The sequence below is a fragment of the Hakea prostrata genome, chromosome 4, assembly GCF_041222555.1.
Source record: "Hakea prostrata isolate BN-2017 chromosome 4, UWA_Hpros_2, whole genome shotgun sequence".
Lineage (NCBI taxonomy): Eukaryota > Viridiplantae > Streptophyta > Magnoliopsida > Proteales > Proteaceae > Hakea > Hakea prostrata.
The window spans coordinates 20,918,161-20,929,348 of record NC_142603.1 but is presented as its reverse complement, the minus strand read 5'-3'; the positions used below and the strand labels follow the sequence as shown (position 1 = coordinate 20,929,348).

At 39.6% G+C, this 11,188-nt stretch overlaps 1 non-coding gene across 1 annotated transcript; it reads left to right on the top strand.

Annotated features, from left to right (window-relative positions):
- Positions 1-11,114: 11,114 nt before the first annotated feature.
- TRNAT-AGU (transfer RNA threonine (anticodon AGU)) lies at positions 11,115-11,188 on the top strand. The gene has a single exon. It is a non-coding gene; the product is annotated as a tRNA-Thr (tRNA).

Here is an 11,188-nt window from a genome sequence, read left to right as displayed (position 1 = left end):
GAAGTGATGATACTTGATGATAAAGAGATTCCTCAGAGTGATTGTTTTAGGTACCTAGGTTCAATCATAAGTAAAAGAGGTGATTTAGAGGATGAGGTTTCCCAAAGAATTAAAATAGGGTGGATGAAGTGGAGAGGTGCGTCCGGGGTCTTATGTGATCGGCGTATTCCATTAAAGCTAAAGGAAAATTTTATAGGACCGTTGTTTGACCAACTATGATGTACGGTGCGAGTGTTGGGCTGTTAAAAAGAATCATATAGATAAACTCAGTGTAGCAGAAATGAGGATGCTAAGATGGATGAGTGGCAAAACTAGGATGGATAAGATAAGAAACGATCATATTAGAGTTGGTCTGGGAGTTGCTCCCATAAGTGATAAGCTTAGAGAAAGTCGTTTGAGGTGGCACGGCCACGTTCAACGGAGACCTATAAATGCTCCTGTTCAGAGAAGTGATATAATCCATATTGAAGCAACTAGAAGAGCTAGGGGTAGACCTAAGATAACCTTAGGAGAAGTGGTGAGAAAGGGTATGTATAGCGTAGGCCTTGTATCTAGCATGGCCTCGAACAGAATTGATTGGAGGGCCATGTAGCTGACCCCATTTAGTTGGGACAAGGCTTATTGTTGTTGTTGTTGTTGTTGTTGAATGTCATTCATCGAAAGTCTAATGATCAACGTAACCTCTGCAAAAACAGACCAGAGGGAGGAGAAAGGTGCTCAGATAAGAGAGCATGACCGAGAACTGCCGAAACAAGAGAGGAGATGAGGAGGGGGAGGAGAAGAAGGAGAAGAGTGAGAGGAGGAGGAGAGGGTGGTGGAGGACCACTACCGCTTCTCCGCCACCAAAGACACCGGTCGAGGAGAAGAGCCGAGAGAAGAGAGCAAGGAAGAGAGAGAGAGAAAGGAGAAGTAGGCGGAGAGACACACATCGAAGGACCGCCAGCCGTCTTTTCTCGCCTCCGGAATCGCTAGACAAAAACCTCGTGACCAGCTTCCAAACGGTTGCCCTCTTTCTTCCTTCCTCGCCGGCTTTATTGTTGTCTCCTCAAACCCGGGTGAGGGAAGGCATAGATCGATGGAGTTGCAGCTACGGTTTGAAGATTAGAAGAATCGATTTTTTCATATTGAGAATTATACTTATCTTGTATACCAACCATGTTGTTTTTATATCAAAACCGTCTTGAACCGTTTTCAAAAATACAATTTTCATACCGTACCGTATAAATTCGGTACGGTACAGTTTCAATATGAGGTTTTGAAATTCGATACAGTACTGTGCCATACTGAATTGGCACCCTTACTCTCACCCTTCCTACTTCTTTCTTTCTTTCTTCCTTTTTTCCTCTTGGAAGTAGAAATTGATCTAAAGCTAAAAGAAGGTACTTCGGAAATTTTGAAATGGTAGGGGATTTGATAAAATTCTTTAGAATTAAGCATAATCTAAAAATAGTGAACATACAAAGTGATCATACAAGCTTCTTTCACTCTCGTCTTTGCTCACCAACCTAAGTTTTAAGCTACTCATACAAATCTCTTACTGCATTAGATCTGGATTCTTTGCTTGCAGCCTGCCTTGTTTCTATTAATCATCTTTGCAAGATTTCTATTAGATCCATTAAAAATGTCAACCTTCACCAAGTAAGGATATATAAATTCACCATAAATTCTCTGGTTACCAATAATAAAAAGAAAAAGAAAAAAAAAAGAAAAACTGTGGAAAGTATTTCATTCCTCACGAGCAACAAACACTGGAACTTGAGTACTGAGATCCAAGGATCCAAGAGGTGAATAAAACCTGATATGGCATCAACAAGGTGAAGGCTTAGCAATTTATCACAATTTAACCTCACTTCCTGATACAAAATCAATCAAATCAACAACTACTTTCTATCCATTAATTATTCCATCAAGCACTGCTTCCAGGCAAGATAAAAATCTCTTGGCGCTATCAGACTGGTGAAGACATTCTCCCTTTCTTGCTAACGTTGTGTCCCATGTCCAGTCTCCTTGGTGTTGCTCTCTATTAGCGTATAGTATATTAGCATTCTTTTCTCATATTGTAAAGTTTTAATTACATTCTATAAATACAAGATTATAATCTCATATTGAGATTATGCATTCTCATAACATGGTATCATTCCCGAAGGTTCGCTCCTGAGATTTTATTTCCTTATTCTCACCTACACTCTTTTTTCTCTCCTCCTTTCTTGATTTTTCTACGGTTCTTGCTTTTTGCTCTATCAATGGCTTCCGATTCAGTTACTTCTGCTCCATCTATGGAATCGCCTTCTGCTCACTATTCTTCTTCACTGGGAATCTCGAACATTCATCACTTTCTCACGATTCTCTTAACCTCTGAAAATTATCTTGTTTGGCAAAGTCAGTTCCTTCCTTTGCTTCGAAGTTCTGGATTAATGGGGCTCATCAATGGTACCAAACTCATGCCTCCTCCATTCTTACATCCTGAATCAGCTTCACCTCCCCAAATCCCCGCACCCAATTTCTTGCCTGGCAGTATCAAGATCAAACACTTCTAAGCTGGATTCTCTCCAGTCCCATGGAGTCTGTTCATTCTCAAGTTGTTGGTCTTCGCACCTCTGCTGAGGTTTGGGCTGCGCTATCCTCTGCCTTTGCTTCGTCTTCTCAAGCACGGATTATGCAGTTACGTATGCAACTCCATCAAGTGAAGAAGGGTTCTGACTCCATGGCCGATTACTTACTCAAAATCAAAAAGCTTGCTGATGCCCTAGCTCTTGCATCCCAACCAGTACCTGATTCGGATATGGTGTTGTATATTCTTGGAGGATTAAGCTCTGAATATCAGTTGCTCTCTGCGTCCTACTACCGTTAAGGTATTACTCAAAATAAGATTCCAATTGAAGTATTCAAATCTAGAAAACCTCCCAATTTTTACCTTTGTCATTGAAGCACTTTTCAAAACCATTATACTGCCCCACACCAGGAGGGGAACATTATAATTCTTTGAGCCAAAACATAATTGTGTTTAGAGTCTTACCAGGATCAACTTTTCAAATTCCGAAGGAGGACTCATTTCTTGACTTCCAAATGTAATAAAAAATAACAAACATGATCGATAAAATCCAGGAAATCAAGTGTCTTTCCCATTAGAAATGGGAGTAGAAACTAATGAAATCCAATCCCCTATAACAAGAAGGGTTCCTTCAAACCCAAAAAGAAAGAGTTAAGCTCTTTCTAGGTGGATAATCTAGCACTAGACCTTGGGGGAGCGTAGACACAAATGATCTACAGAAGTAGGCCATCAGAACCACCAAATCCAACACAATCAGGTTTGGACTATCTATATAATACCCACAAGTAGGCCATCAGAACCACCACATGCACTGGGGTCCAACCAAGAGTTAGAAAATGTTTTAGAGGACCAACAAGCTTGATCGATGCAATATCCTCACACTTAATTTCACCCAAAAAGAGAACATCAACATGGAATGGTTTAACATGCTTACAAATGCATTTGAGAGTGAGGAGAGAATGGATTCCCCTCACATTCCATGCAAGAACATTCATGATTCACAACAAATAGATCGAAGACGCAGGGCGAAATAAAATGAAATAAAATAAAATAAAATAGAAGCAGAAAATATTAAGACACAACATCAATAGTTGAAAATGGTTGAATAATTTCATATGAGAGAACCTCAAATATATAGATAGCATACATCCCATGCTAGTAGGTAATTATGAACAATAAAGGAAAGATATAAAAGATGGAAATACAATACAAGGAAATGTTTGTATGGAAATATAATACATGAAAATGTTTGTATAACAAATATAATACATGGAAATGTTTGTATGGAAATACAATGTATGGAAAGAATTTGAATTGAAGGAATGAGATAGTATGGAAAGAATTCGAATTGAAGGAATGATGAATGGAAGGAATTCAAATTGAAGGAATGATGAATGGAAGGAATTCAGATGGAAAGAATTCAAATGAGAAGAGCAAATAATATGGAAATAATTCAAATGAGATGAGGGAATAATATAGAAATAATTCAAATGAGATGAGGGAATAATATGGAAAGAATTCAAATGAGAAACAATTAGGAAAAGGATGAAAAATCATCCTTAGCACGCCTAATACTCCCCCTCAAGTTGGAGAGTGAATGTCAAGAACTCCCAACTTGCATCTATGACTGAGAAACAAATCTTTTCCAAGGGCCTTGGTGAAAATGTCAACAATTTGGGCAATACTAGTGGTGGAGGTCGGTTGGATAAGACCATGGCGAACCTGATCGTGAACCACATGACAATCAATCTCGATGTGCTTGGTGGGCTCGTGAAAGACTGGATTCGCAGAAATATGTATAGCAGCTTGATTGTCACAAAATAAAGGTATTGGTTGAGGGACCATGACACCAAGATCTTGGAGCAATGTAACTAACCACATGAGTTCACAAGTGGTGACGGCCATGGCACAATATTCAGCCTCAGCAGATGAGTGGGACACAATTGCTTGTTTTTCAGATTTTCAAGATAAAGGGCTGGAACCAAGAAACACACAATATCCAGTGGTAGATCGTCGAGTCATAGGGCAACTTGCCCAATTTGAATCACAATAAGCACGGAGTGATAACTCACTATCAGCAGATAAAAGAATCCCTTGTCCTGGAGTGCCATGGAGGTAACGTAGTAAACGATTAACAGCATCCATATGAGGTTTACGAGGCTCATGCATGAGTTGACTAAGAACATTCACAGTGTGAACAATATCTGGACGAGTAATTGTGAGATAAATAAGTCGGCTCAATAACCGACGGTATGGTGTTGGATCAGCTAAGGGCTCACCATCAGAAGCAGTTAACTTGAGGTGTTGTTCCATTGGAAATTGAGTAGGATTAGCACCTGTGAAACCAACATCAGTTAAGATGTCCAATGTGTATTTTCGTTGGTCAATGAAAATACCTTTCTTGGAACGGGCCACCTCAAGACCAAGGAAATATTTAAGTGATCCAAGATCTTTAATCCAGAAATGTTGCTGAAGAAGTGATTTTAAGTTGGAAATCACAGATGTATCAGACCTAGCAATTAAAATATCATCAACATAAACAAGCACAAAGGTAGATGAAGACTCTGTAAGTAGAGAAAATAGAGAGTAATCTGCCTTAGATTGTGTATATCCAAGATCAATAAGGGCACCAAAAAGCTTGGAAAACCAATTACGGGATGTTTGCTTAAGCCCATATAGTGATTTGTGCAAGCGACAAACCAATTTCTCCCCCTTTCGATGATAACCAAGCGGAAGAGTCATATATACCTCTTCATCAAGATCGCCATGGAGAAAGGCGTTGTTGACGTCCAATTGATGCAAGGACCATCCTTTGATAGTAGAAATGGCAAGAAGTGTTCGGACAATAACCAACTTGACAACTGGGTCAAATGTCTTATGGAAATCAACCCCTTCAATTTGAGTATAACCCTTTGCCACCAAACGCGCTTTATAGCGTTCAATTGACCCATCTGAATGCCGTTTGATTTTGTAAACCCATTTGCAACCTATGAGTTTCTTGTGTGGGGGCAAAGGTACAAGAGACCAAGTCTTGTTAAGGTCAAGAGTTGCAATTTCACTATCCATTGCCTCCTTCCAATCAGGTGAAACAATAGCCTTGGCAAAGCTTGTAGGTTCAATTGTAGCATTGAGGGCCTTGAGATACCTGAAATGGGGTGAGGATAATCTATGATAGGACAAAAAACAATTAGCAGGAGTGAGAGTACCTGTGCAGGAAGGAGAAGCTTGGGCATCCATGGCATAACAATGATAATCTTTAAGATGGGGTGGTGGTCGATGAACCCGAGATGGACGGGAGATGGTGGTGGATGGAAAGGTGGGTGAAGAAGGTTCATCCAACGGTTGGGGAGAGGGTGTGGTTGATAAGGGTAGATTCGACAAGATGGGTAAACTATCAATATCTGAAGCAACAATGGGTAAAACAGGCAATAATGAAGATGACAAATTTGAAAAAGGAAAGGAATCTTCAACAAATGTGACATCACAACTAATGAAAACCTTATGTGTTTGTAAATCATAAATCTTATACCCTTTTTGTGCATATGGATACCCAATAAAAACAACTGGAGATGCTCGGGGATCGAATTTATGACGAATGAATGAATGAATATGACTATAACAAAGGGATCCAAAAATTCGAAGATGGGAATATGAAGGAATCTTGCCAAATAAAACTTGAAGTGGTGACTTACCATGTAGCAGTGGGGTGGGTAAATGATTAATTGGGTAAGCGGCTGTCAAAACACAATGACCCCAAAATTATGAGGTAGACTGGCTTGAAAAGATAGAGCACGAGCCACATTAAGAAGGTGGCGGTGTTTACGTTCAACAACCCCATTTTGTTGGGGGTGTATTAACACAACTATGTTGGTGAACAATACCATGGGTTGAAAAAATTCATTTGAATGGGAATTAAAAAACTCACGACCATTATCAGTTTGGAGTTGTTTAATTTGGTATCCAAATTGGGTTTGGATCATAGCAAAAAAATTCCCTTAAACGAGACCAAGCATCAGATATGATTTAACAAAAACACCCAGATGCATCATGAAAAATCGTCCACAATAGTTAAAAAATATTTTGCACCACAAATTGAGGGAACAAAGGTCCCTATATGTCACAATGTATCAATTCAAAACAAGAAGTGGTAGAAATTATACTAGATGGAAAAGGAAGTTGAGTTTGCTTAGCCAAAGGACAAATAGACCAAACACAAATTTTATGAAAAGAAATAGTCGGATCCAAATGTGCAGGATAACTGGAAATTTTTAAAGATGGATGGCCCAAACGAGAATGCCAAAGATCAGTTGTGGGAAAAACAACACAAGCAACAGGATGATCCAACTCCAAATAATAAAGTCCATTGTACGCCTTACCCAACCCAATCATCTCCTTCGTGCGTAGGTCCTGTATCACACAATGATCAGGGTAAAAAGTTAGGAAACAATGAAGTTGTTAGGTAAGCTAGGTAACAGATAACAAATTAAAACCAAATGAAGGAACATGTAAGACGTTTGTGAGAGGTAAAGTGGGTATGGGGCTGCAATTCCCAATATGTGTAACGGGAGCAAAACCACCAATGGGAAGACGAATGGATTGGGTGTGGGGAACAAGACTATCCAAATGAAATAACGATAATCTAAAACCATATGAAGACTGGCGCCAGAATCAATAACCTATAGAGAAGATACTTTACCTACAGCATTTGCCAAGGGTGTAATGTTACCAGATTCCAATAAAGATAGGAGTTTATGGTACTGATCTGTGGTGAAAGATAGTGCAACAACAGAAGGGACCACAGTTGCAGCAAGAGAGTGAACCATTGGAGATGGCGGTGCGGTGGATTTCGTAGCACGTTTGGGAGGATACCCATGTTTTTTAAAACAACGGGATTCCAAATGACCATCCAAGCCACAAAAGTCACAATGATAGTGTTTCTTGGTACCATTTTTGGAACTATATCAAGGAGATGTGGTAGCCAAGGCAGAGTGCGTGATAGCGGGAGCAATGTCCTCATGAATTGTGCGATTACGCTCCTCTTGAAGTAAGAGAGAATAAGCACGATTCACCATCAACAAAGGGTCCATCAAAAGTAATTGGCTACGAAGTGAGCCGTAGGAATCATTAAGTCCCATAAAAAATTCAAGAACCTGATCACTATGAATAAGATCAGAATGCTTCTTTAGAAGACCACATGTGCAAGGTGGTAGATCATTATACGAAGAAAGCTCATCCCAGAGCCCTTTGAGAACCGTATAATAAGAAGCCAATGAAGACGTGCCTTGTTGATGGGTGGAAATGGCATGATGAATTTAAAAAATGCGAGGTGCATTTTGTTGAGAATAACAAGCCTCAAGGTCGTCCCAAACCTCATGAGCAGTAGAGGCATAAAGGACACTATGAGCAATATCAGGAACAAGAGCATTGACAAGCCATGAAAGAACCATACTGTTATAGCGGATCCATTGAGGAAGCAAAATTGAATCAGAAACAGGTTTTGAAAGAGAGCCATCAATAAATTGAAGTCTTTTTTGGCTTCAAGAGCCATATGCATAGCACGTCGCCCAGTCGGATAGTTATCACCCTTCAATGGTTGGGTGACCAAAATGGCATCCGGATTGTCTGAGTGATGAAGGAAAAATGGAGAAGAGGAATCCAAATCAACAGACTTAGTATTGGTAGCCATTGAAGAGGAGGTAGAAAAAGAGGAAGAAGAAGACGTGGTGAATAAGGATGTAGAATCGTGTTTAGGCTGTTACCATATTAAGACACAACCTTAATAGTTTAAAATGGTTGAATAATTTCATATGGGAGAACCTCAAATATATAGACAGCATACATCCCATGCTTTGGTAGGTAATTATGAACAATAAAGGAAAGATATAAAAGATGAAAATACAATACAAGGAAATGTTTGTATGGAAATATAATACATGGAAATGTTTGTATAGCAAATATAATACATGGAAATGTTTGTATGGAAAGAATTCGAATTGAAGGAATGATGAATGGTAGGAATTCAAATGGAAAGAATTCAAATGAGAAGAGAAAATAATATGGAAATAATTCAAATGAGATGAGGGAATAATATGGAAAGAATTCAAATGAGAAACAATTAGGGAAAGGATGAAAAATCATCCTTAGCACACCTAAAGATATGTTATGAAACAAAACTGCAGAATCGATTCTAAAGAGATATAGATGAGAGACATGAACTATAGATCGAGAAAGTCAAAGAAGAAGAATGTAAAGACCAAATAGAGAAATTCCAGAAGCATATATAGCTAGGTTGGGTTGGACAGACCAATTTATGCAAGCCTTGAGCTGAAGATCCTATCTGAGAGGGTAGATTGCTAGCCTGAGCAACGAAACGAAGAACATACTCCACGATTGATTAGAAAGCCATGCCAACGCAGAAGAAAGGGGAGGAGGATATCTGGTTCTGGAGACTTCGATTAAAATGAGCTTAATAACACAAGTTTCAAGAGAGAGAATTTCGGGGGGTAAATTAAGCAGGAGCCCCCTCCAAAGTGCAAGCAGGGAAATTCTTTGCAGCACACAGGGCTGGGTGAGACAAAACGGCCGGGTTTCCATCCATCTTGACCTTCAACCGCCAGTACCAAACTCAAACCGTCATACTAGTTCACCACTTGGTTCGCAGACTCAAAAGAAGAACACCAAGGGCACAATCATGATATTTAAAACTAGGTTTAGGAGAGCCTTATTCCGTTGAGATGAAGGGGTCGTTAGAGGAGACTCTTCACTTGCTCTAAAACCCTAAGAGGTTGAAGGAGAATTAATCTCCCTGCACTCATTTCCACGATCCAAGACTAATAACTTTTGTCTCAATCCTCCATTGAGTCAAACTGAGTAAAGAAAGAGCCCCTATTAAAACAGACGATATTTCTTTCTCCTACGTTGTTCCAACATGCCCAAAACATTGCTCAAAAGAATCTTTTGACGGCTTAGGAAAGCCAACACCAAAATCTTAAAAGGAAGCAAACAAAGGCTGCAACGTTCATTCCAATCGAATGGTATCTAACAGAAGCTAGCTAGGTGACCAGGGAGAGAGGGTGGCTTCCAAATTGCACACGAACTGCAACAATTAAGGTATATAAGGAGCAACCTTCTTCCCATTGCACTTAGAACCAGTCCCAGGTTAGCATTTCCTACCCACGGTTGAAGGTCTCTTGATGAGAACTAAGATGGGTGCATGTCATACTCCAAGAGAAAGAAGCAAATTAAGAGAAAACCCAGCAGGCACTAGACGGATGCTGATTGCATGGAACAAATTAACTCTAAGACCAAAAGCCAGTGAGGCCAAAGCAAGCTTGGGGGACTGGAAAGGAACACCCACTTCAGAGGAAGGGGGAAGCACCAAAGGCAGGCAGTTGCGGGAGATAGGAAATGCAGCAATGAAGCCTGGAAAAAACCAAATAAGAAGGACCAAGATGATGCAAATACTTTTGTTCACGCTAACAATTGTTGTAATGGGATTTTTGTTCAATGCATGTAGAAACCAGCTGCCAAACCCATGAAGGAGAGAGAGTCTAGGGAAAATAAAATGTAAGAGAAAAAACGATTGCAAGTAGAATCACAAATAAATTAGCCATAAAAAAAATCATAAGATTAAATAAGGAAGCAAAAAGAAGGGACAAAATGTTGGGTTTAGTGATGAAAATCACTTTATCTTTTGTTTGAATTCAAATTTTGAATTTGGTGGGTCCCACTTAGTGTTTAACATGGGTAGGTGTTTGGTATCATTAAGAGGGCCTTGGGAGAGGTAAATGGAGTGAGAAAAAGAGAGTTTCTAGTGACTTCTAAAGTGGGTTTTGTCTAAAAACGGGATTGGGCTTGAGTTAGTCTTCTTCTTCTTGTGGTTTTGCAAGAAAAGGGTTTTCTTCACTCTTGTATTCTCTTCATTGCAACTCCATTGAAGCTTGAGCTTGGATTGAAGGGTTTTCTTCAAGAGCTTAAGGTGGAAGGGTATTTTCAAGGAGGTTTGAGTGGTGGTGTGACCGGTTGAGGTAACATTGTATCACACTCAAATCTTGTACTATTTTTAAGATTAAAATAGTGAAATCCCTCCCCGTGGATGTAGCTAATCTCGAATATTTCGGGTTAGTCAACCACGTAAAATTCTTGTGTGTTGTTTGCATTTCCCTTTTCATTCTTGTGGTGGTTTGTTGTTTATTTGCTTTGTGATTGTCTTTCAACTTATTTGCACAAGATCATTGGTTTATTTTGTTCATTTGGGTGATATGTTTAATCATCCGGCTCCTTGGATTGGGTCTTGGCTTCTACATAAAAGAGCAATAGAAAGACAGAGAAAGAGCACTAGAGGGAAAGGAATATCAGCATTTAAGTCTTTAAGATAGCCAACTCTTGAGTATTACATGTGCATAAAGCACCCTCGAAAGCCAAGGCCTCAAGCTTTGTGATTTGGTGCTTTTACCAACCATACAGAGTAGCGAGTAGCCTGTCTTTTAGTCTCTAAAGGTTATGCAAATCAACGGCAACCCCTAATGATCAATACCATAACACAGAAAGGTTGTGCCATCTAGCTTTCGTAGCTCAGTTGGTTAGAGCACCCGTTTAGTAAGCGGGAGGTCTTGAGTTCAACTCTCAACGAAAGCA